The 26,993-nt window shown below is 39.6% G+C and overlaps 1 long non-coding RNA gene across 1 annotated transcript in view; it reads left to right on the plus strand.

Moving 5' to 3' along the window:
- LOC144767462 (uncharacterized) overlaps positions 1-9,059 on the plus strand; it is a 169,300-nt gene extending 160,241 nt beyond the window's left edge. The window contains exon 4 of the long non-coding RNA XR_013598213.1: positions 8,960-9,059. This is a non-coding gene — a long non-coding RNA (uncharacterized LOC144767462). The remainder of the gene's footprint in view (positions 1-8,959) is intronic.
- The last annotated feature ends 17,934 nt before the right edge of the window (positions 9,060-26,993 follow it).

The following is a 26,993-nucleotide window of genomic DNA, read 5'->3' on the forward strand; positions in this document are numbered from 1 at the left end:
AGAAGACACCATGTATTAGTCATTATTCTTGCTTTTTCCTAATACCTTGTTTACATCCTACATTAAATGCCTATTTTTTATTCAGTTCCCTGCAATATGGGATGTACAGAATAAGTACCTGCAATTCTTTTCAGGCGGGTCTTATGCAGAGGACGGTCTTTCTTTACTACGCCCAGTAGTGCCGGTAGAATTTTAATTTCTGGTCTTTAGGAAAAACCAAGAAACAAAGTTGGAAGTTTTACTCTGGCTATTATACGGGGCTTTTTATCTCTTGTTTCCCTATTTGCAGGTCAATTGTTCTCACCTGGAAATGTATCTTTTAGAACCAAGGAAGCTCGCTCTTGTTTTGTGGCGAAAATTCTCTTTGGACCACAGGAGGGATTCTTTTCTCTCTGCAAAAATTGAAAGGATAGCGGTTTTGGTAGTATTTACGGGTCGATTCTGTTTATTCCTTAGCGGAACACTATTTGGGACTTAGTTCTTATCTTGGGAATTTTACTTACTTGAATTAGTTTTCCTCCGCGATTTCCGGGCGTCTACCGTGACCGTCTTGCTGAAAGTGTTTGTTCTGCACTGGCTGGTCTCGTTCTTATATACGCTTCGCAATGGGTCAATTTAGATCAAGTCATTACACCTGTGGTTATTTGGGAGACAGGCTCTATTCTTTCGTCCGTTACAGCGGCCATCTTTGTATTCCTTTTTGATCCTCATCATACCATTTAATTGTTTTTTACTTCGGGTTTGTTTCCGCTTTCATTCACGCTTTAGACGTGAAGTGCAATGTTATCAACGGTATATAATGCATCACAGTGGGTTTAAACTAAATTATCACCTCCCGCTTAGATGGATACACTTGTTCGCGGAAGAAGGATATTCCTTAGGTTAAATGTGGCGGCAATCTTAAAGATGTTAAAAGTGTCATTGCTACTTCGGGTTTGCTTCCGCTTTTGTTCTTACTATTGCAGTGAAGTCCCTGTGTTTATCAATGGTCCTTCTCGTCTAGTTTGCCACAGTAAAATTACTATAATTATCACCTACTCGTATTGTTCTGTAGTTTTATTAGCAGAAATCGATATTCCTTTAGTAGAATATGGCGGCCATCTTTAAGGGTGTTCAAGTATACCGATTTCTACTCGGTATTAGTATTATTGAGACTGCGTGTCCCTGTTATGTTTGAAGGATGTTTCCTTTGTTAATTTCCTTCAGGGCTTGTTATTTATTTGGACTATATTTATCGTATCTTTAGCTCTTAAGTCATATGTTGGTTGGGGGAACTAACTTAAGGCGCCAATCTAAGAATGCCAGTATGTTTATTCTTAACAAAACTCGGATCATAGGGAACAGGTTTATTTAAAACATATCTCTTGCCCTTATTTTGGCCTATTCCAATTTATTTCAAGTTTAAACAAAACCACACATTTTTGGCCCATTTCGTGGTTTAGAGAATCCTGTCCCATTCCTCCTTGCTGTTCAATCCATTTTTAAAGGTGTTAAATTTGGACATATAGTATTGTTCTCTTTTTCTTCTTTTCATGTCCATATCACCTCCTCTGTTATTTAGTTTAACTACTTCAATGATGCACCATCTAAGGTCCTCTACACTATGTTTCATGGTGTCCCAGTGTTCAGCCAAAGGGGCATTGGCCCGTTTGGATCTGATGGCGGATTTGTGCTCATTAAGCCGCACTCTTATTTCTCTGGAGGTTTCGCCAATATATGCTTTTTGGCAGGGGCACTGAATCATATATATTACGTTTGTAGTCCTGCAGTTCACTAGTTCATTTTGTTGGTGAGTGACTCCGTTGTACGTCATTTTAGGTCCCTTTAGAATCTGACTGCAGTTTTTACATGAACCACAAGGAAAATTTCCCACTGGGGCCCTTCCATCAATGGTTCTCACCTTATTTCTTTTTTGATCATCTGGGTATGTATGGACCAAATAATTTTTGATTGTTTTGTTCCTGCGGAATGCATAAATAGGTTTAGGAAGGGGTGCACTATTCTCGTTTTGGAGTAGGTTCCAGTTCCTGTTTATGAGGTTCTTAATTTTGTTGCTTATATTGGAAAAATTTGTAACACACACTAGCTGTTCTTTTTGTCGGGATTCTATTTTTGGCTCAAACATACTCTCTCTATTAAAATATTTGGCTCTTTTGTATGCTTGCTTGACCATTTTTTTCGGATAGCCTCTTTCCAAAAACTTATTGGTCAGATTTCGGGCATGTTTTTCAAACTCTTTTTTATCCGTACAATTTCTTTTCACCCTTAGGAACTGGCCGAATGGTATGTTATTTTTTTGGGTAGACGGGTGATAACTGCCGTAATGTAACATTGTATTACGGTCAGTGGGCTTACTGTAGAGTTCTACTTTTAGGAAACCTTCCGTATGTTTAATTTTTAGGTCAAGAAAATTACAGCTTTGGTTGCTATATGTGGAGGTGAATTTTAAATTCTTGTCTCCAAGATTTATCCATTCGATGAATTCCTTTAGTTCATCTTCACTACCTGACCATATGAAGAACACGTCGTCAATAAAACGATACCAGGTCTTGATGTTCTCAAAAAAGGGGGGCATCTCATTGAATACATGTTTTTCCTCGAAGGTTGATACATAAAGGCAAGCTAAGCTCGGTGCGCAAGTTGCGCCCATGCTGGTGCCCTTTATCTGTTTAAAAAGATCTTCCTTAAACAAAAAAATGTTCTTTGTTAGAATGATATCTATACAATCTACTATGAATTGTGCATGTTCAGACAGGTCTTCTTCTTCACCTTTCAGAATGTTCTCCATCATTATTTTTGTATCCTGCTGGGGGATGTTAGTGTATAGTGACTCTATGTCTAGAGTCACTAGCCATTCACTGTCCATATTGTAGGGTTTATTTTCGATTTTGCTGATTATGTCTGTGGTGTCCTTAATATAAGCTTTCTGCTGGGTTACTAAGGGTTGAATGAACTTATCCACGTACTGGCTCAAGGGTTCTGTTAATGAGTTGAGACTGGACACTATAGGTCTCATTGGTGGATCCACAGGGTTTTTATGAACCTTGGGGAGTCCATATATTGCAGGTATCACTGGAGTCTCGTTTTTTAGGAAGTTGAATTCCTCTTGATTTATCACTCCATCTTCTAGGGCATAGTTTAGTCTATTTAGTATGGTTATTTTCAAATCGATCCACTCTTGCTTATTAGAGGTTGCATAGTGCATAGGGTTTTTAAGCATTTCCTGCATTTTGGTTTCATACTTATGGGTGTCCATGATGACAATACTGTCACCTTTGTCACCAGGTTTTATTGTAATTTCTTTACATTCTTGTAAGGATCCTAATGCATTTTTCTCCTCTTTGGTGAGGTTGTATTTTACCCAAGATTTCTGTTTTAAAAGATCTTCTAGTCCTTTCTCGATTACTTTTTAAAAAATGTCTACCTCCTTACTGACCATGGAGCCGGTGGGCATCCATTTAGATTTTGGCCTCAGACCTGACTTATTGTTACTAGGGGGTTTTTCCTTCCCTTCGAAGAATTTATTCAACCTGATTTTTCTAAAAAAGCTTTTTATATCCCGCTGAAGATTAAATGTGTCTACTGGTTCAGCGATGGCATATCCTAGACCTTTTTCCAGCAGCCGTATTTCATCAGCGTTTAAGATTCTGCTGGATAAATTTATGACTGCTGTTTTAGGGTCTAGTCCCAATTTTTTTGGCTGCGCGTCTTCATATATGGACGTGCTTGCCCTTGGTTCTGGGGGTAGTAATTTCTCCCTCTCGCTCTGCCTCTTGGGTTCGTATTTTGGTTGGTTTTGCGTCTGTCTAAAAAAGGCAGACTCTCTCTATTTGGTTTGTTGGCATTACTATGGCTGTTGTCCCTCGGAGCTGAGTTTTCAGGATTAGGTTCTGTTTCAGAGTCTGTGCTCGTATAGGAGCTTTCAGAGAAACTGACCCCTCTCCTGGGGCCATTTCTTCTATTTGTTTGCCACCTTTGCTTCGGTTGCGACTCCTCTCTTTGTTTTTCGTAATAGTCTTTCTGGAGATAAGGGTAAGTTGTTTCGGGTCTGTACCTTTCTAAGTCTTTTCTAAATTTATTGCTTTTTTTATTTGTTAGATAATCTCTGTATCCATCTAGGTCTCCCTGGATTTCATCTAATTTATTCTTGGCATCTTCTAATGATGTACTTTCCCTTAGTTTTTTCTCCATTTCGTCTATTTCTTGTTTTTCTATAATTAGTGTGGCATTTGCCGTTTCTATTATTAATAGGAGCCAATCTCGGCTGCATCTATTAGCAATGAAAGTCCAGGTCTCTATAAATTTTTGATTCTTGGTAAATAGACTGGGTTCATTCCTGACTTGCAGGCCTTTTGGGATAATTCCCTTCTTGAAGTACTCAACCAGAACGTCTGCATGCAGCTCTGTCCTTATTACCTTCTTTTTAAGGTTCCATAGTTCCTTCCATTTTTCCTCTTCATTATCTGTTATTATTACAGTATTAGTAGTTTTATTTTTACTGTTAACTAATTTATTGAATTGGTCTTCAGAAAAGCTGAAGACTTTAAATTGGTCCATTTTTATTTAGGACCACCGCACCTGTTAGTGCACCTCTTTTGTTCTTTAGAGGTAGAAGTAGAACACTCCTCAGTTAACAAACTGTGCTATTGTAACTTCCAATTAAGAAGGAGAAACCCTTTGTGAAAAGGGAAGGGGTTGAACATAGGGCAAACAAAATACAAATTCCCTTTTCAAGTAGTCTGGAGAAAGAGACTTGTGTCTCTGGGGAGTCACAGGAAAGTGCTGTGGGTGAGCCAACCACTATATTAAGGTTATAAAGGGATCGACAAATTTACAGCTATTTCAATATACCTTAGTACACATCATTTTCTCTAGAATAGATAAGATTATAAGCACTCTAATGTGAATTGTGTAAAAAATCATTTTTATTAATCTCTGTTCGACACCACAACTGCATACATTTGTTCATAAAAATATGTTAAAAACAATTAATATAACATTTTACAATTGCAAAAATACAAATTTTTTAAAAAAATTTAATTTTTTTTTTTAAGAAACAACAAAATGTATCACACAAACAGATTGTCGACGCGGCGTTTCGGTGATATTGTGTCGTCACCTTCTTCAGGACAGTGTGTAAGTTAAAATCACTATAAATTTAAAAACACAGAAAAATCATATGTTAACATTCAATGTATTGAGTCAGTGGCAGAACAGGGTTAGACTGTAATCTTCCTGAATTAGGACGCTATACATTCTCAATCCTAAGTTTATTTCATTTAGTCTCAACAGTACAAACATTAACACTTTGTATATTATAGGTATTTGAGCAGATTCTTTCACAAAAGCTCTGTGATTATATGGTCGCTTTATTTGGAAAACAAGCCTATGCAATATTTGTGAATCCCTCAACCTTCGTTTGGTCTCACCCTTTCACTTGCATCCTTACGTGCTCGTTATTACCGAACAAGTATTTAGGGGATACCTGTTTAGCTTAAGATATCTCCTAATGAACATCGTCATATGGATGTTATGGCTATTGCTTTAATTTATAGTTTGTTGACTTAAACCATACCTTCAATTAGGTTGTTACTAGGTCTGACGCTTTTGTTCTTAAAATTTTTTTTTTTAAATTTGTATTTTTGCAATTGTAAAATGTTATATTAATTGTTTTTAACATATTTTTATGAACAAATGTATGCAGTTGTGGTGTCGAACAGAGATTAATAAAAATAATTTTTTACACAATTCACATTAGAGTGCTTATAATCTTATCTATTCTAGAGAAAATGATGTGTACTAAGGTATATTGAAATAGCTGTAAATTTGTCGATCCCTTTATAACCTTAATATAGTGGTTGGCTCACCCACAGCACTTTCCTGTGACTCCCCAGAGACACGGGGCGGAGAATCAGAACCTTTCCATGGGTCTCTCATTTGTCCCCACCAAGCCTCCGGATTCTTTCAACACCAAGTTAGAACTCCTGCAGTTTTTCAGAAAGATAACATTGAAATATTTCTTCGCTCAATGAGATTCAATTGCCAATCCCACTGCAGCCACACCATTCAAATCTCCCTAAACTTTCACCCCACCTACATTCCTCATAAGTCAAAAAATCATTGCGTATGAACAAACAATACTGAAAGAGACAATGGTGATTCTAGAAAACACAAGTATATTCAATACAACACAAATCTGGATGAAAAATAAGCTCTAACATCACAAAAATACAATCCCAACATTGCCATAAAATCGGAAGATAAGGGCGGAGCTGTAGTGGTGCAAAATAGGGCTGACTATGTTGAAGAGATATTATGACAACTGAGTGATTGTAACCACTATCAACGCATCCCCAAGGATCCCACACCAGACATTAGGAAACTGATTTAGGATCTCACCAGAAGGGGATTGGAAGAAGGCTTCTTCAGTGAGCCCGAATTCGATCTCCTTAACCAGAAGAATCTCAGGATTCCAACCAAATACACCTTGCCAAAGGTGCTTAAAAACCTTGAGAAGCCACCAGGAAGACAATAGTGTTAGGATGTGGTTCCCTTCTGGAACCCCTGAATCAATATATAGACTGCTTCCTCCAGCCATGGGTCGAACAAACCAAATTGTATATAAGAGATACCATGCACATGATCCAAACTGTGGAAAATCAACCTTTCGATACATTTGCACAAGTCTTGACTACACTTGATGTCTCCTCCCTGTACACAAGTATCCAACAATCAATGGCTTTGGAAGTTACAAGATCTGTACTAGACAAACGTACAGCACCACATTGGGTCCCTACTGATTTTTTGGTAGCTCTTATTGAAATAGCAGTGTAAAAAATGACTTTGTGTTTCAAAATCAACACTACCTACAGTGCAATGGCGTGGCTATGGGGGCAGACTTCACCCCTAGCTTAGCCAACCAGTTCATGGATGTGTACGAGGAGGAACACCTCTTCAGTATCGATAACCCCTACATAGACAACATCAGTATGTGAAAGAGGTATATTGACCATGTTTTTATGATCTGGTCCGGCAGTGAAGCTACACTGAATGATTTTTGCATCTGGCTGAATGGTAGGTCCAGAGACATTCAGTTCACAATGGCGTCCAGTAGGACCTCTATCAGCTTCTTAGACCTTACTTTGCAAATTGAAGAAGGTATGATTTCCACCAACCTATATGGAAAACCCACAGAGCATAATACCTGGCTCAAATACAACTCCTACCATCCGAGTCTTCGTGAATATCTACTGTATGGGCAATGTTTACGCCTATGTCGTAACTTCTCACATAGATCCGACTATTTGCAAAGAATCAGAAAAATTGACACAGTGGCTGAAAGATAGAGGCTACCCATTGAGCCTTCTGAAACGCGCCAAGAAAAGGGCTTGGTACTGCCCCCTGAGGCTTTGCTGGAAGTCAAACTGAAGACCGCCCAAGTGACAAGATTGTCTGTGTCACTACCTACAATCCAAAAAGCCATGAGATCAAGCGGATAATTAAACAATATTAGAACTTGAAGTCAACAGAAATTGGAATCACAGAAGATCCATTATTTGCATTCAAACGTGGAAGAAACATCAGAGACTCTGTAGTTTGTGCATATTTGGAAACCCCTAAACAACCTGACCTAAGGACACAACTCAATCTGCCTCCAGTGAATGGTCACCACAAATGTGGTCATTGCAAGACATGCCCACTTACCATCAAAGGAAACTGTTTTTCACATAACAATCATAAATATACGTTGTCACATTTCACAAACTGCAACAGCACCAACGTGATTTATATCATTAAATGCCCCTGTGATAAACTATGCATGGGTCAAACGACACAAAAGATTAAGTGCAGCATCCTACAGCACATCAGTAGGATTAGATGTCACACACAGGGGGCGCCACTTGTCGACCATTTCGTCAACTCAGTACATCACCCTGAGAGCCTTAGATGGACTGTGCTTGAGAAAATACAGTTACATCTAAGGGGGGGGGGGTAACCTTTCAGCTTTGCTGAATCTCAAAGAATGTAAGTGGATCCATTTATTAAACACAGTTGCCACTGGATTGAACGAAATGGAGGAGACTTACAAACAGATGGGTCAACTTAGGTATAGGTGACTGTACACGTCCCCATGCCAGACAGTCAGGTTGTCACTCTGTAAAGACATCTTCTAACCCCTGCTTTGAAAGTGGGTCTGGTTTGATATATCAAAGCAAAAACAATTTACCCATGCGTTGCCCTTGACATGAGAGGTATAATAGTTGTTAAACTATATCTAGTATGGCCTTGGCACTCTGTTTCATCCAACAACATGGATTGATGGCTGCATACTTGGTTCACCATAGGTATGTATCAATTTCTTGAAAGACTACCACATAAACTCCATCACGTTTGTGGTTTTCAATCATGAACCCTCACTTTTTACGTGCGATGAACATTCAACAATGTGTTTGGACACCTTAGATACATTGTAAATGTGAGTGCCATTGTGGACTCAAGTGGAATAAGTCCGTTTTGTTGTAAATAAGATATTGAGGACACATGAATTTTTTATGTTTTCAATCATGAAGGTTTACCTTTTCCATGCCATTTACATTCAACACATTTGTTTGGACACTCCACACATAGTGCAAATGAGGGTGCCATTATGTCCGTCTTTGTTGTAAATACGATATTGAGCATATATGAACACTTTTATGTTTGTTTATAGATTGTTTCTAGAGACATATTTTGACTCCCCACTCACATTGGAAAAATTAGGTCCAAAGTTGAAGTATGTGACAAGAAGTCCATATTCATTTTAAGCACTATATTTAATGTATATGAACTTTTTTGTTCATGTGTTAATTACTTCGAGCAATCTGAGAAAGTACCCAACATTATACAAGCCAAAACCATTGTTAATCCCAGTCACTAACTTAGTAACTAGGAAGTCTGTTTTCGTTTAACTCCTGTCCAGGGCTTGGTCATAGCTGCTGCACGCATCTGGTGCACGCCAGTCCTAGTGTAAAGCGCACTAGGTAACTTTGTGCATTCACGCGACAATTGGCACAATCCACGGAAGTCTGCCGTCGGCCTGCTGACAGAAGGTATGCAGTCTTTAGAACCTTGCCCAGCCATTAGTTATACTTGCTCAGGCATTTTATATTAAGCCTAGTTTTTTCCGTTCTACTTTTCACAGCAATAATGATGCCTTGAATTATCACAGAGCCGCGTTTTGGTACAAATAATATGTCCACTCGCCACTGCCTGAAAAGTCCAGGTATGTTTTCTCCATTCTGTGTTTTTCGCTCATATTATTTTGCGAATTCATGCAACTGGACGGATTCTGAACCCTTAAGTAAGGACGCCACTGTCTCCCAAATAAGTAATTGACTTGGCTGAGACCTCAGAGCACCAGGAATAATCGCCTACTTATCTTAATCTTCAACATCAGGTAGGCTTTATTCATTATTCCATCACACTAAGGAAAGTCCAGTTTTTATCCTCTCTCACGATATCTTTCATGATTACCCTAGGGAACTGATTGATGTTACCTAGATCTACCATTTGGACTAAAACCCTGGTGTTCTCACCCAAAGCCCTCTGGGCAGAGACTCATGTGCCTCCCTAGATATTTTGAAGAACTAGTGGGTACTATGTATGCACCCCATGCATTGATATGGTTTGACACATGCTTGTACACATACTAATTCCAGAACTTTCTCTCTGCAGGCTGTCCATCCTATCACTTCGTCCTGAAGAAGACCCGTCTTGACATTGTTAATTTATGCTACATGTCAGGGTCGAAACGTCGACCTTGTTTTGTCCATGTTTCAACAGGTCCCCTAGCACACCAATCTTTGTAATGCATTTACCATGCTAGGGTGACTGCCATTATTGATGTGTTATTGGACTGTGTACTCAATTCTTGCTTTTATATATGTACAGCATTATCTCACCCTGTTATCACTTTGTCACTACACTCACTTTGTCATTATAATCATGCCCACATGCTCCGTTTTTCTAATTGAATTATCAGACAGCCTATTTTCTTTTTTCGTTTTCATTATTGTCTTGGTAATTCTTGACCTCATTTTAGGATTTTGGAAATATGAAGTAAATATATCATTTCTTCTTTATGAACTTGACAAATTTATCTCTTTGTGTGTGTTCAAGCTTATCGTGTACATAAATTACCATCCTTCAAAAAAAATGTTTTTCAATACTACAAAGAAATTGTTTGACCCGACAGAACCAATTGGTTGTTTGTATCAAATGACACCACAGCACAGTGCCAGCATACCCTTTTGGGTGATAAACAGTGCTAAACAGTGCCTGGTGAATACCTCCATTTTAGTAAGTGCAGGAAAGGGGGAAAAGAGGAAAAAAGTGGCAACCTGGCAGTCATGCAAACCTTTTGGGAACTCTCCCACAGTCTATTATTTGTGCACTTCACAAGATCTTTGCAGTTTGTTTCCAAGGAAAGATTGGTGTTCAAGCGCAGTGTGGTACTCATTTTCATATCAGTTCTACATTGTACCAAGTGAGTGAGCAATCATCTTTTGGTCATTGCCAAAAAGGTTAATTAAGGAGGACCATTTCTATCAGACATATCTAGACATCTAGACTTTTTGTGGCCTACTGCTACATTTTGCAATGTGACTTTTCAAAAGCCATGGATTGTGCATGCAGGTCTTATGGTACTGATCACATACTCCAATAATTCAGTGTACAACATTAACTGGGAGCACTGTTTCTCTTTACAAGCTATACAGGCATGTAGTTATGAGAAGATTATGTATCCCAACAAAAAATACTGCGAGCAGACCAGGCAAGTGGAGGCCTTGAAAACACAGACATGTAATATATTCTTCTTAGGCAGAATAGAATTCCCAAATGCGTTGGCAACATAATGGCATTGTTAACTGTGCTAGCTGATAGCCCATCAAACGTTTTGTTCCACAAAAGTCAATGCTGATAGAAGTGATGCCATTATTTGCCAGGGTGCTGCCATGGCATTACTTGACATATTCCTCTTACTCATAAGTGTTGCTTAAATACTTGAGGGGGATGCTGACTATCGGTTAGGGCTCTGCTTTTAATAATGTAACACTCAACATGCAGGTCATTGGGCAGACGTCATATCATCATCTCCCATTCCACCCTTCTAGTAAAATGCTGAAATTTGCCATCACTTTTCGGGATATATGAAATTCTCGTGAAATCCAGCATAAGATATGCAATATGTTTGCCTTTTTATATAAGGTTCCTTGTGAGGAGTTCTTTGCGTACTGACAGATGTAAACAACCATGATTTTTACATATTTCATGCAACTTTTCACAAGTTTTCAACACTTTCCCTCCATTGTTTTGCGGTTTCCACATACAAGTCAAAAAATATCTTCTCGGGGCACCTGGAATATACACAAACCTATACTGAGGGATTCACGCTCACAATGCCGCAGATCCACTTTTTTTAATGTTCAAAATAGTCTATTGATCTTTATGATAAGCTACGACAATACAAAAAAGAGTACCATAGTAAGTACCCTGAAAAACCTTTCTGTCAAGAACAATATATACAAATATTTAACAAGTACAATATAGTGTGAAGAATAATACATTAAAAAGGGAAGGGAAGAAAAACTAAATATTATTATGTAAAACATTTCTTTTTTCAACAGAGCTACTTATGATTACCATATACTAATTATAATTAATAGATAAATTAAACATTATAAGTATGAACTAATATAATCATCAATCGGTTTCCAAAATGAATGATAAGAGGTATTATTATGATCAATACCTGACAAGGATACATTTGTACCTCTTCGAGTAAAAATAATCAATGTCCACCAAACATGAAAAGATAATAGAGACACATCTTTCCAAAATGCAGTAAAAGACTTTAGCGCAGCCGACAATAAAGAATTTAATACTATGCAGTTAATGTCAGACAGATTCTTAGAAAGAGCAGTGGATTTTCGTATCAAAATATCAAATAAAATTAATTCGGAAAATTTAAATATTTTTTTAATAACATCCCAGACCACTCTAAAATGTAAGAACAAAATTACATTAAAAAAGCATATGTTTTAACGATCCTGGATGCAAATTAAAGTGCCAACAATTTAAAGTAGATAGAAGTTTATCTTGAAAATAACTTTAAAGGAGTTCATAAGCAGTAAAAAATGAATAAAGGAATTTGTTTGATGTAGTGATACAGGTAACCATCCTTAAATATTATTTAACCATGTTTTCTTCCATGTATCATATGAGAAAGATGTAGAAAGTTTGTTATTCCAAAATTTTGAAATCATCTCAATGTTGTTTCCTTGAGAAGGATTAAATCCTTGAAGCAGGGTAAATCTCCAGTTCCCGATGGTATTCTAGTGGAATTTTATAAAAAATTTGCCCACAACTTATTCCTTATTTATTTAAACGTTTTTCCTTTTTTGATGTTTCAGGCTCAACTTGTTGTTCCTTTACTGAAGCTTTAGTTATAGTTCCTCCAAAACCCGACCCGTCCATTGTATTGAATAGGGGTGGGCAGAATTTGCATAGTCGCGCTACGCAAATCTCAGCGAAACGGTAAAACAATCTCCGCGAGCATGCAAAAGTTCAGCGAACTGGTGGAATTGGTTGTTTCGCTCGTTCGGGATGCTTTTTTCCTGTTTGCAAACACTGTTTGCGTGCTGGGGGAGAAATATCTCTTGAACACGCAAAAAATCCCACGAAGCAGCTGATCGCGCAATTTTAGGCAATACCACGGTCTCCGTGGAACGCGAAATTACCCAAATTCCATAAATTCTGCGAATGGAACAGAATTTACAGCCCAGGCCCCTATTTCCTGAATAAATCAAGATTGTAAACTCCACACTAAAATTCTTGCAACCAGATTAACCTCCAAACTGGATTTCATTACTCATCCTGAGCAATCTGATTTCATGAAAAATAGATATTCTGCCCATAATACTAGAGTCCTATTACAGGCTATTGAACAGGGGTCTTCCTTGTCTTTACCATCTAGATTGATTCCATAGCAATTGGAGAGTTGGTTGGTTGACTGTGAAACTTTGGGTAATCCACATTTATGTAAAACATTATTAATCAGGGCAGGGTCTTCAAAATTAGGTTCAATATGTAAGGTTGAGTAATAATTAAAAAATTCATTAACAATTCCCAATTGGGCTAATGCAATCTTTCCATTGAAATCATGAATTGAATCAGTTTGAGTATTATCGTTTTTAATACATAAACAGTTTGCCAAGAGCCTTCTTGATCTATTAGCAATAAAGACTAAACTTGGCTTTAGTGTTAGAAAGTTGTATACCAGCTCTTTTACTTAATATTGAATTAAACTCATAATTGGGGATCATTAGATGTTATGAAAAGTCTCAAATTTTGCAATTTGTAGATCCACTTTTACCTGGTACACATGTGCATATATGGGGTCGAAGGAACTAAAAACACACATGATGTACCAAGACCACCGTTTACTCACTTTGGGGCCTGGAGTGTAACATACGTGGTCTGTGAGTTACTTTTTTTCTGATTAATCTGCACAGACAGTTACTTTTTTTCTGAATATTCCACACAGAACTTTGATTGCATTACAATATGTTGACCCTTAGAAAAAGATAGTTCATGCATGTTAATCATCGATTTTACCTATGATACAGACACAATAAAGAAAATTGTATGTGTACATTTAATTTTGTTACCATTTTTTACATTAATCGATCTGATCTTCCCTGCAGGTCATTTTTCTTTTTTCCGGTCTGCGCTAGGGTTAGCAGTTTAGGTGACACACTAGTGCTGTATTATAATGAGTGCTCCTGATTTTCCATTTAAACTGATTTTTACATATAAATACAGACGGAAAACAAGTTTTCCTTTGTCTGTATTTATATTTAAAAACAGAACAATACTAGCACATTTTTCAGTGCTGACATGCTCCAGCAAAGAGTTGCCTCGCTAGGCCCTTTTCCTGACTTGCAGAAAACCGTGACTATTCTTTCCTCTCCTTTCCATCATTTGTTCCCCTGTGAAATGGATCCAAAAAAAGAGGAAACACTTTTGCTGCAAATGTATTTTCAGACATTTTTCTATTACAAAATGCAGCCTCAGGAGGGGAGAAAAAAGGTTTTGAAATACAAACAATAAATACATACCCAAATAAGCAAAGTGGCTAGATTAGTTTTATTCAAACCCAAACACATTTGCGCCACCTTACAGACTTTGCCTGTGAAGCGACGTTTCTTTTCATGTCCTTAGCTTTTCAAGCAAAAACACTCATTGATTTCTGAATAATGAGTGTAAAAGCTTTAAGTTGTAATCCCTATGAGTGTTTGCTTTTTCCAGAATTTTGTAACTTTTTTTAAGGCAGCATTTTACTGTTGTCTGGGGCATAATTTGAATTGTTTTTCTTCCACGTGTTTATAGCAGGGCACAATTCGGTTGTAGCTGAAGGCAGTGTGAGCTTCTCTCAGTGTGGTGTTCAGTGTGGGAGAGGATGTGACACACTGGGCCGATGACAGAAACTGCAAGGCTCTGAGACAAATGGCTTGCGTAGCACTCTTAAGCATATTTGGCACATTCTGCGAATGGCAATGTTTTCAGATGAATGTATTGTGTTGACCAATAACAACCAAGTGCATATTGCATTGTCAATATAAATAAATGTAGAAAAATACTAGCTACAGTGTCGTCTTTTACTTGTAGCATAAACAAATGTTGATAAATACAGATAAAATGCACCAAAATAAATATGGATAAATACAGACAGAAATGGCAAATACATAAATACCATAAAACCGGGAGCCCTAATTATAATGTAAATAGGTCTGGTAGTAGTGTGTGGAGCTATGGATTAGTAATAAAGTCCATTCCTGCTTACATAGGAACATTGTCCCCTTTATAGCAATGTCCAAATGACAATCACCAATTTCTGAGTTACACCAGAAGCCCCCCTGGTTATTTCCATGAAGTGTATGTGTATTTTTTTGGTCACTCAAGTTAGTGGCTCACTGGCTTGGAATGTCTTTAAATTCCTGGAAGTACTAACATTAGAAATTTGGTACATTCCCTCAGATACTAACAGAGTAGCTTTTCCATAGTTGTAACTATGAGTAGTGAGGGATTTATCCAATTGAAGTTTACATTGTTCTTGTGTGTTGCCACTAGTGAAGTCCATAAGTTTTGTACTGCCCCAAATAAAAGGGTTAAGGTTGCCAAAATGCAAGCCTCATCGGCAGAAGTGGTTTACGTGGCTGATGGTAAGCCGCTAGAGTCTAGACCAGAAACACATAGTTCTGTACGTTTACTGATGTCTTTCCTTACACTCCCAGAAAAAAATACTTTAGATAAATATTTCCAGCACTGACTATAGTGTTAGGAATTCCATATTTATTATTCATAGAAACAAACCCCTAAAATCAACTTTCTACAATGTAGCATAACATTAAGGGTCATATTTACAATGCCCCGGCTGTACTTTTATGCAGCTGGAGGGACACTTTTGTGACACTCCAGAGAGACAGTGCGCCGGCCCATATTTACAAAGTCACCATGCTTGGATTTTCATGGCCTTGAATATATGGAGTAAGACAATGTCTTACTCTGTGTGGAAGGGGTTTTTTATGGGTGTTGCTGTGGGTATTCCCATGCAACACCCATGGATTTTTACACTGACCCAGATTTACAACATAGCATAAATCTGGGGCAGAGCCAAAACTAACGCCATCCCAAAGCGTGCATTTTTTCCTATTTCCACATGTGCTGAATTCTGCAGCACACATGGAATAAGGAAAACACCTCCTTTGATTGTTTTTGAGCAGGAAGGGCACTTTCCTGCACAAGGTGATGGTGTCCCTTTCCGCACAAAACCACTTATGCCAACAACACAGACACCCTTGCACCATAGTGCAAGAATGCCTCTGTTGGCGCTATGCTGCAGTTTGTGCACCGACAGAAAGGGCAGGAATGCACTGTACCTTGTAGATATGGTGCATTCCTGCCCTTTTCTTTTGCCATAGGGCAGCAAAGCTAGAGGACTTTTGGCACTGCCCTACGCCAAAATATTGTAAATATGCCCCTAAATTCTGCCTCTTATTATCTAATTCCTTTAAACAACAATGTAGTAACTTTTACCCAAATCCTGGAGGTCAACTCAAATAATATGATCGTAGTTACTAATGTTCCCTCAGAGTATTAAGATAACCTTGATGTGTAATGATGAGAAAGAAGCTGAGAGCTTGCCTGTCCTTACGAATGCCCAGTTAATCTGCATTTTGACTTCTGCCACATGTGTAAATCTACACCCTTTCAGGATCTGAGAAGGAAGGCTTAAAGAAATATATAGAAGACAATTTACTTAGAGGCTATATTAGAGTGTCACAGCTTCCTGCAAGAGTACCACTTTTTTGTCAAGCAATGTGATGGAGGCTTAATACCTTCCACTGATTATAGGAAATTAAATGAGATTGCTATACATATTCACCATTAGTTACCACTGATTCGGACATTATTCCAAAGCCTAAAGGGTGCAAGATGGTATACCAAACTCGGCTTAGTACCTATCCAACCAGTAGATGAATAGATAATGGCTCTCCATGCACAGTTAAGGTATTTTAAATACCCAGTAATTTCTGATGGAGATTGCAGCCCATCTGAAGAGAAATATGCCTAAATCATCTTCTTTCTCTACTATTACAGCAGCTCATCAGAACCAGAACATCCTTAATCAGGGCCATCAGCACATGAAAAGGACTCCAAGTGAGGTCACACAATCACTTGCCTGCACTGAGAAGGGGTAGGGAACCTGAACAGCCCAGACAAAGTAGCAAACAGGGAGAGCAGCACTGTAAGCCTTGTTAGCTAATCAAGAACAGTGGTCTCCAACCTGGCTTTATCCCAAACTTCAGTAACCGTCTTCCACTCTACTCTGATTAGAAAACATGGGATCAGATTTCAAATGGAACAAAAATACAAAATAGCGAGTATATCAAGTGCATTATCAAAGTGAGGCCACCTGACACTCATCAAGTAGGGGACTTAAGCCCTCTAAATGTTTAACAGCTTAGTAAGCAAACTGAGGATTACATGCAGCTGTCATGTTAGCCAGTATCCACAGCCCTGATGCATACATTCTTTCTACCCAATTTCAACATCATATATGTATGAACTGCCAATGTACATGGACATCGTAAATAAGTCTTACATGACATAAAATAAGATTCACAAAAAGTGTGGCAATGAACGAAGCAATAAAGAGAAGCAAATTCTGAATCTTCTGCACATTTGTGTATGACTTATAATTGATGTGGGGTCCACAAAAATAAAAAATTCCAAGAATTATGGAAAGAACATTTAATGCCCATTAACAGAATGACAGGAAATATCTTGTTGCAGTACATTTTTGTCAGGAGCACAATATATGTGACAAGGGGGTAGGATTTGCGGCCAATGTGAGCAGACATGCACTCAGAGAGCTCTCTGGACCAGCTGTGCTCTTTTTTGCAGGTAATGGATTGAGGTTCTGCCTCCCTTGACACTACCATGCTCTGAAAACTGACCAAGTAGTGGGGGAAAGCCACAGGGACTGAAACCAATGCGTGAAGAACAAACAGTGCCATTAACAAGGCCCTTTGATGGAAGCCTATGATACTGCGTAAGAATTGAGTAGCTGGGTATGACAGCCGCATAATAGGTCCACTGGTTGTAGACATTGCTTTTACTCATGAGAGCGGGCAGCACTGTACTTGGAAACCTGGAATGCCACTGAGACGGGCAAGGTACTCAGGACTGTTGGCTTGTGAGGGTTTGAGGAACTCTGAGTTTTACTGGGATCTGTGCAAGCGGCTACACGCATCATTATTGAGCTGGAAATCCTCTAGATACCCAGTGATAGGAAAATGTGCTAGATCCCAGTGAAAATAAAAGGCACCACCCATTGCAGAAAGTAGGCTGTACTGTACAAGGAGCCTGTCCATAATACAGCGTGATTATAATCTTTCCATTGACTGTCATGAAGTTTATTTTCTTCACTGAAATATAATACCAGAGAAGCACCTTGTGCCCCTACAACATGGGAACTGATTATCCTCGACACAGTCTACAGCTAGCTCGCGAGGTGGAGTGGAATAATTGGACCAGAGATTCACGAACTGAAAGGGGTCACAAGTAGAGTAAAGTAAGTGAGATGGCGTGGTGCCCAAAAGAGGAATAATGGTGAGAACAAGATCAGAGAAGGTCCTCCTATTAAAATCTTTATCTGGGACACAGCACTCTGGAGGCTTTCAGGAAGGACACATGATGTGTAAAGTAGAAACCGTAGTCAAAGGTAATGCTGAACAATTTATCTGACCTGAAGGGACCACTGAAGCTGTATCTGACATGAAGGGATCACTGGAGGGGAAGATTGATGAAGTGAAGTTAGAGGTGGCCTCCTTCACTGATCATAACATGTTAACTGAGAGGGTGACATACAATGAGTCTGTCCTGTCATTATTTAAGGCCCTCGTTGTGGGAATTGCAGGTGCAGGAGTAGGCACTCTCTCAAATGGTTGCTCCTTTGCAAGAAGGAGCAGGACTGTGGAAAGTCGTTCCCCCAGGAACAATGTTCATGTCACAGAATACCCTAGGAGACTGAAACATATAATGTCAGAGGAATGGCTAAAGTAGCTAGAAGGTACAAAATCCACTCTTGCTTGAAGAGATGAGATAGCATGCCCGCATGAAATGTCTGTGTTATGGGTATACCTACATGCCCTGTGATGATCATGGGGCGGATAGGTTGTTGTCACACGTCATCCCTTATATGGCACAATGATATGGGTGGCCCCTGGAGTCCCTTTCCCTAGCCAGTATCTATGCTCCAAATAAAGGCCCAATATAGTTTTGGGAGTTACTCATCCCACATTTGGTTCAATATATGGCTGCAGTGGCATCCAGGGTGGAGACTACAATATGGTGTTAGATGCAGTGCTAGCTAGATCATTACCTTGTAACTACTAACATAGAGGCTTGCCTCATAGGAGTAGAATTGGCAGCTGGTAGATACATGGAGGGAGATGTACCCGTAGACCCACAAATACACCTATATTTTGGCACTTCATGGCCTATACACAAGATTGCATATGTTCCTGAGCACTGGGATATAGAGGGGGAAAAGTAGAACAAGTTGAATACCTGCCCAGAGATGAGTCTAATAATAGCCCTCTTCAACTGCAAGTGAGACGGCATGAGGACTGCCCATATGTGGAGATTGCAACCTGAGGCACTGCATGATTCTGCATTATGAGTGGCAATAGCCAAGCAAATTCATAAGAACTCTGTAGAAATTGAGAGGTCTGCATCTTGTACAGCGATTGAGTAGGACACTTTTATGGTGGTCCCTTTGGGGGACTATGTATCAAAACAATGTACTGGTTTAGGGGTGGTCTAGAAAGATTAGTGCAGCACAGCAAGAAATCCAAGTCATAGAATTTCAGGTGCTAATAAACAATGGTAGACTGGCAGAGTTGTCTGCAGCAGACAAAGAATATAGGACTCAAATTGATTGACTGCGACTGGTGGATTGCAAATCACATCTTTCCAGCAGCCAAGGAGAGGGAGGTATGTTGGGGTGCTTAGTGGCCTTTCTAATTAATAGTGGTACTCGCAGCAGACAGCTATGTGCTATATGTAGCACATTGAGTGATGTTGTAAGCATACAAGGGGCAATAAACTTAGCATGTATGCAATGTGATTGTGGTTGTACACGGTCACAAAAATTTCAGAGGAGTCAAAGGTAGGAATGTAGTTGAACTCAATGGATTTGCCAAAAATCACTCAGTCGCAAAACAAAATGCTAGTTTAACCAATTTCTCCAAAGGAAGTAAAATATGCCATAAGACAAATATCTACAGGAAAAACTCCAGGATTAGATGGCCTTCCATCCACATTTTATAACATAAACAGGGTAACACTGGTTCCCAAATTATTAAAACTGCCACATATAAAAAAAGGCATATTTCTCAGCAATACAAAATGAGCAGTGATCCCAATGAACAGCACCTCCTCTTTGTGATAAAGTAAGTAACTTCCAAAGAAACGTTGTATACTCGCTATAAGCACCTGCTGCTCATGGGTGTGACCTAAGGTCACAATGTAGAAAAGTACATATAGTGGTGCACCAACAATGAATAACAGATTAAAATAACCCAAATCAGAATGTAGAATGTTCCATATCTTCTTTATTGTGCTTGTACAGTAGACATATAGATCCAGGTGTTACAGCAAAAAAACACACAGCTAACGCATTTCGTTTACCACTGTGAACCTCTTCAGGACATCCTTATTATGCACAGCTAATATACCATAGTATGCACCTTGTAAAACTATAGTTCACCATCTGGAAATATACCATACAAGAACGGAAGAGTTAATTGGACTCACGTGGTGCAAGTTGCCTTTTGTCTACTAGCCTAGACATGGACTAAGGCTTCAAGCATTGGGATAGCCTGGCCTGAGATTGACAGGATCCAGGGTTTATAATCTAATGGGGACCTTGTGCATATATGGTTTATTTCCATGTGATGAACAACCATTTTAGGGAGTGGTGTGGCGCCACGGCCAGGGTGAATGACGCTGGACTCTGGGGATCACAGTTCGATCTCTGGCAGGGGATTATCCCAGCACCATGTGACTCTGGGCAATAGCTTGCTTAATCTTCCCAACGGCCCCCAGTGCCTGGAAACCCTTATGGGTGATTGTTCTCGCTTTACAAATTTGTATTGTTATTATTCTTTTACAAGACGTACATCATGGTATATTGGCTGTGCATAATAAGCAGGCCCTGAAGAATTTCACAGTAGTGAACGAAACACATTGGCTGTGATCCAGCCATTTATAATCTTTGGGTGTCAACAATAATTATCTGGTTTTGGTCTATCATATTTTTTTAACTTGACTTGTGACATCATGGCACTTAGTAATTTAATCTCCTGCTTTCTTTGCATGCTAATTATAAATCCAGATGGTGCATTTTTATACGTTACATGCAGATATATAAGCCGCTTAGCATATTGGGATCTCTGTATCATTTGACTGAAGATACTCTTTGCTCTTTGGACCTTACTCTTTGCTCTTTGGACTTTACTTGAATGGGGAACATTATTGCATTCTCTCCTCTGGCAATTTTATCGATGGCGATTTTAATTGCCTCTGGATGAATGGGCTATAGCTAGTGTTTATTTGTAAAAGAATGAGTGCTGGTGCCCAAAGCTCTGCGGAGCAAATAAATGTGGGTGCACTGAATTCCAAGGCTGCATGGTCTTGAATACACCACATGCCTGTTTAATGCACCACCAGACTCTCCCTGACCCTTTAACTCTCTCTCTCTTGTAGGTACCTATAAAGAAAAGAGATGCTTTTGGAAGAAAGAACATCATTAAATCATTCATCCAGCATAAACGTTTTTTATTCTCAGTTTTTTTAAATACCTTACGATTAAAATTGGCATTCTTGGTGTGGTTTTCCCCTAACCTTTTGCCTACAGACCTCCTGTTTTGCTGTTAACTTTATTTTTGCCGGCTTTAGGACTCTGTACACTTTACCACTGCAAACCAGTACTAAAGTGCTCTCTCCTTAAAACACGGTAAGGTTGGCTTATACCCAATTGGCATTTACCTTTCTTGTAAGTGCCCAGAGCCAGTAAATTAAATGCTACTAGTGAGCCTGCAGCCCTGATTGGGCCACTCACTTTAGTAGCAGTTTAAACATGTCCCAAGCCTACAATTGTAGCCTATGTGTGCTGCGTTGAACTGCCATTTCGACCTAGCAAAATAAACCTTTTGCCAATCCCAAACCTTCCCTTTTAATACATATATTTCACCCGTAAGGTAGGCCTAGTGCAGCCAAGAGGGCAGGGTGCAGTGTATTTAAAAAATTCGACATGCACTTTAAAGTTTTACATGTCTTGGTAGTGAAAACCTCTTAAACATTTTTATACCACTGCAAAGCCTAACCTTCCCATAGGATAGCATTGGTGTTACCTTATTACATGTAATACGCTGTCATTTCCAAATTGGAGCAGGTAACCAGTTCATGTTTGAAATTTTAATGAAAAATCCTGTCTTATGGTGAGTCCGATGTTAAACTACAATTTTAAAAGCAACGCTCTTGGCTCTCAATAGAAGGATGCTGGGAGACGCCAATATTTAAGTGGTCATGCTCTGTGGTAGCGGTTCGTTAGTTCCGTACCACGTTAGCAGCGCTTAGCGTGACCGGATACGGTGTGCATGACAGCCTACAAAACAAGCCTGTGGCTTTATGGGAGATCGAGTTCATTAGTCCAGGACTCTGAACTAAAAGCTAGAAAGAAGGTCAAGCTCTGTGATGAGGTTATTGATAACATTGCCCATTATTTAGAGAGTTCCGTGTTTTTTGAATGTCGTATATGAGTTTTCTTTAAACTATAAAACCTCAAAGGTAATTGGTCCTTATAGTGAATTTGACCATTATGTATGTTAGTATGGTCAAGAAGAAGTGATAATGACCATTGTATGTGTGTTTTACCTCAGTTGAAATGACCGGAAAAAACTGGTCATTCTTTAAACGATAAAACTTCAAAGGTAATTGGTCCTTATAGTGAAGTTGACCATTATGTATGTTAGTATGGTCAAGAAGAAGCAATAATGACCATTGTATGTGTGTTTTACCTCAATTCAAATGACCGGAAAAACTGGTCATACATTTTTTTCTTGAATGTATATGGGAAATGAGAGTGTTTTAGTTTAGCTTTCAGGGCTATAGGGTGTGAAAAAGTTTCCTCAATGGGTCAATGTGCTCATTGTGATGAGCGGTCACATTATCCATGATGAGAGATAGGCCCCTGTTGTGTGCATAAGTGTGTTTAACTACGTAAGAGTAGTATATCAATAGTATGCTGCTCGGTGCATTTTGGTTGGCATCTGGCTGTTGATTATTCCCCCCCCCCCCTTTTTTATCTGCCAGTCTCCTAAAGAGGGATCATGTGTGTACCTCTGGGTATATAAATGTATGCAGATGTCCCCTGGGATATACATTAGTTAGTATCTCCGTTGTCCTCATGGAATTACATCATTTAGTCCTGTTCTGTATGTCCCTACCTTATACACCCAGTGTTGTTCTTTGGTTAATAGTTTTTTGTTATGGCCCTAGTGTTGTCCATCCTTTCTATTATGGTCCATTTCAGATCCATGTCAGAGTGTCCTTTTTCCAAAAAGTTTGTTGTCAGTTTTGTGGAGCTTCTCTTGCACTTTAGAGTGCTCCTGTGTACATTGATTCAGATTTTTCTGGTCGTCATCCCTATCTACCAAAAGTTGCAAGGGCATTTGATAGTGTATATTACGTTATTGCTGTTGAGATTCATATGGTGACTTTGGGGCCGATTACGATGGTGCATTGTAGTGGGATCGGGACAACCCACCTGTAAGGCGGTGGCCCCCCACCATGATCACGATCCGACCGCCACCACGGCGGTCCCATCCAGCCATTTAACATTGCAGCGGGTGCTGCTGGTTGCACTGCGGAGTGCCTGCTACCTTGTGAATGTAATTGTAGGGGGGTACAATGGGTACTCCCCCAGTACACAACTGGCCCCCAACACTGAGGGGGCCCGCAACGGGACCCCACAATCCAGACTCTGCCAGCCTTTTCATGGAAAGGGTGGCTAATGCCAGCTTTGATATCTGGCGGATGGTGACTTCGAGGCACCGCTCCCATATCCCCGGCCTTATCCGCTCCACCAGGCAATTGTTACGTAGTGTACCTTGACTCGAGGTTGATTCCATAGAGTCAGTTGCTGTTCAATTTGGGGTTTTCTCAGATCGCTGTGTACCAGCAAGTCCCTGATGCTCACACTTTTTTCTAAAGGAAAAAAGCAGAGCGTTGAAGGTTAGTTTGTTTGAAATGAGGATTTTCCAATTTTGGGAAATTGTTTTCTTGACTTGCGCTGTCCTGCGTTACTCCAGATTTACCAAGCTACACAAATTTAATTTAAGGATTGTGTTGCGCAGGTGCCACACTGTGTGAGGCAAGGGCAACACAATTCTATGATACATCTGGGCTCTGATCTTTTAGGACATTTCCCCTATCTGTCTTCCAGGTAGGCAAACAAATAGTGAGCCCTAGGAATGGGGATGGACAGCCAATACCAAGACAGTTTAGTCCTCACCCTTTTCACTGAAAATGTGTGTTCCAGGGGTCTATCAAGTGTTCTGCCCCCTTGTCATGCAAACCCATTAAGGCATAAAGAGTGTTTGTATCACATCGATGGGGAAGTAATTAGCCATGTAGAGGCCTGCTCCGACCACCAAAGAAATAAATCCCTGGTGTCTAGCATGTTTTTTGTACCCTTCAGGATTGGCAAGTTGTGACCCCTCCTCCTAATGTACTTACCTGAGAACAGAAAGACTTTGTTTATCCCAGGGTGGGGGCTTACCTGATTCTTAGCCAGCCCTGCCCCCCACCATTTTTGGTCAATTTGGCCGTCAGGGATGCAAAATGACTGTCACTCAGGGTAAGGGAGTGATGCGTGATGCCAGGATCGGGCATTCTCCCACCACATTTCTGTTTTTTTTAAGCAATTCCAGTTTTCTAGTGTGCCAGGCCAGGCAAGTTGGGTGAACCTCCTTTTTTGACACCACATGGGACAGAAAGATGATCTCGTGCCTGGGATGGAGTGGTGCAGCATGTTGCCAGAAGGGATAATTCCCCACCACATTCCTTTTATTACAGCAATCCCTGGAGTTTAGTGGGCTTCCTTAGATCAGAATGTCTACCTACTAACAGGAATGTGCAGTGCAGCCTGATGCCAGGAAGGACCAGCCCAAAACATTTATAGTAATCATCGACTCCTTTGGCAAAGATATAAGAAGGCTAAGGAAATCATGAATGACCTCTGTTATTGCAAAGACATTAACATCCTTTAGAGAGTCCAGTCCTCTAATTTCAACATTATAATATCTGTTAGACCTGAAATTCTTGGCCAGGTACTCCCCCCAAACCTTTTACTTGGATTAGTCATCGTTGTCTGTAGGACTCTGCACACTGTGCTTGTGCTCTCTCTTACAAACATGGAAAAAATGGCTTGCACATTTAATTTACTTGTAGGTCCATATTGAATTGTATTACAGGTACACAGTGCCTGTAAAAGAAATACTACTATTGGCCCTGCAGCACACTGTGCCAGCCACTAAAGTAGCCTCTAAAATATGTCTCCGGCCTTCTACTGCAACTTGTAGCACAGATTTAAACTCCCATTTCAGTGTGGCAAACCAAACCTTTTGCGAGCCCCAAACCTTAATTTGTAATAAATGTAAGTCACGCCTGAAATTGGCCTTAAAAACTGATAGGGCAGGGTGCCTTGTATTTAAAAGGTTGGACATGCATGTTTAGGTTTTACATGTCCTGGTAATGAAAAACAACTAAAATGTTATTTTTTCACTTCTGTAACGGTCTATCCACCCCACTGACTAACATGGGGTTACCTAATTACGTTTAATAAGTGATAACATTTGATAGTAAATTCGGATTTTAAGTTACAATGCTGAAAATGCTACCTTTAGAAAGTTGATATTTTCTTTTCCTATTCATTTGTGCCTTCTGCCAGTACCCTCTGTTGCATAACTGTGAATGGCTCTGCTTTTGGAGTTTTGTGTATTCCTCCCAGACAGTTAGACACAGGGAACTGGAAGTAGGCAGGATGGGCCATCATGCCAGGAGTCTTTGGTGGAGCTGTTCCCTGTCCCACTTACATTTGAAGGAGCTTTGCCTGCTGCAAACAGTAAGAAACATGACACTAGTTGTTTGTCACCCAACTTCATGGAGCCTTGACAGGGGAAGGGAAGAACATTTTAGAACCAGATGTGGAGGTGGAATAGGGAACATCCCCACACACTTCAGAGGTTGCACAGGTCAAAGGGTTAAGCACAGGTTAATTTAGTGATTTGTGTAGTTCATCTGGTAAATATCATGGTTATTGCCTGAGTGGGGCCCCCCTCAACCAATAAACCCAATTTCCTACAATATCTAAATGACTTTTCCAGTTCTTGCTACAAAATGTAGGTTTAGCCGTAAAATGCCAAGATATTTATCCAATGCATGGTTTAAGTTTGGACCCAAGGCATTTGTCAGTGATACAAATTGAATTCTGTAAGAATTGGAGCATTGGTTTAGGGGATAGCTACCCAAATCAAGTAATAATCACAATCCTTTTGAGGGTGAACCACTAAACTCACTAAATCGATCTCATTTTAACCCATGGTAGCTATGGTACAGAGCAGACATGCTTAACTTAGAGGTAATGTGTAAAGTATTTATGCAGTGCTAAAATAGTTATCAAGTTAAAACACACTAATAGAAACAGTTCAAACCAATTTAGAAAAATAGAGCAAATTATAGTAAATAAACTTACACCAAAATGATCAAAAAACAATAAGCTGGACCAGACTTGTGAATTTCTAAAGTTTAAGGTTAAAAATGACACCAAAAAGCATTATGCGCCAACTGTTGAGATATACCGGCACCAAGTCACAAGTTGGCGATGACTGTAATAAAGCGGTGGTCAGCTATAGAACCCTGGTTCGACAAGGTCAGTCAGAAGTTTTATCTTTGGACTTAGTCTTTGAAATGAAATTCCTAAATCTTCATTGGGGCAATGCAGCAGGGTGTGACTGAGGAGGGCTCCACAAGGTTGGATAGCCACTGGACGAGGTCCTGGTGAAGCTGTTGACTTTTTGTGGGAAAGCTGTGAATCTGAGAAATTCTAATTACATGCCAGAGGAAGGTCCTTCACTGACTGAATACTTTTGGCACCTTTCTAAGTTTGGACTTAGTAATCCTTCTAGAGCTCAGATTCCTCAAGTGGGGCAAGGTTGACGCTTTTAGCCAAAGAAGGCACCACAAGCGTGGATACCTTCTCTGTGAGGTCCTTCTAAATTGGATTTGCAGGTGCACAAAGACTCCCAGTAGGGGAAACCTGA

The sequence above is a fragment of the Lissotriton helveticus genome, chromosome 7 (assembly GCF_964261635.1).
Source record: "Lissotriton helveticus chromosome 7, aLisHel1.1, whole genome shotgun sequence".
Taxonomy (NCBI): domain Eukaryota; kingdom Metazoa; phylum Chordata; class Amphibia; order Caudata; family Salamandridae; genus Lissotriton; species Lissotriton helveticus.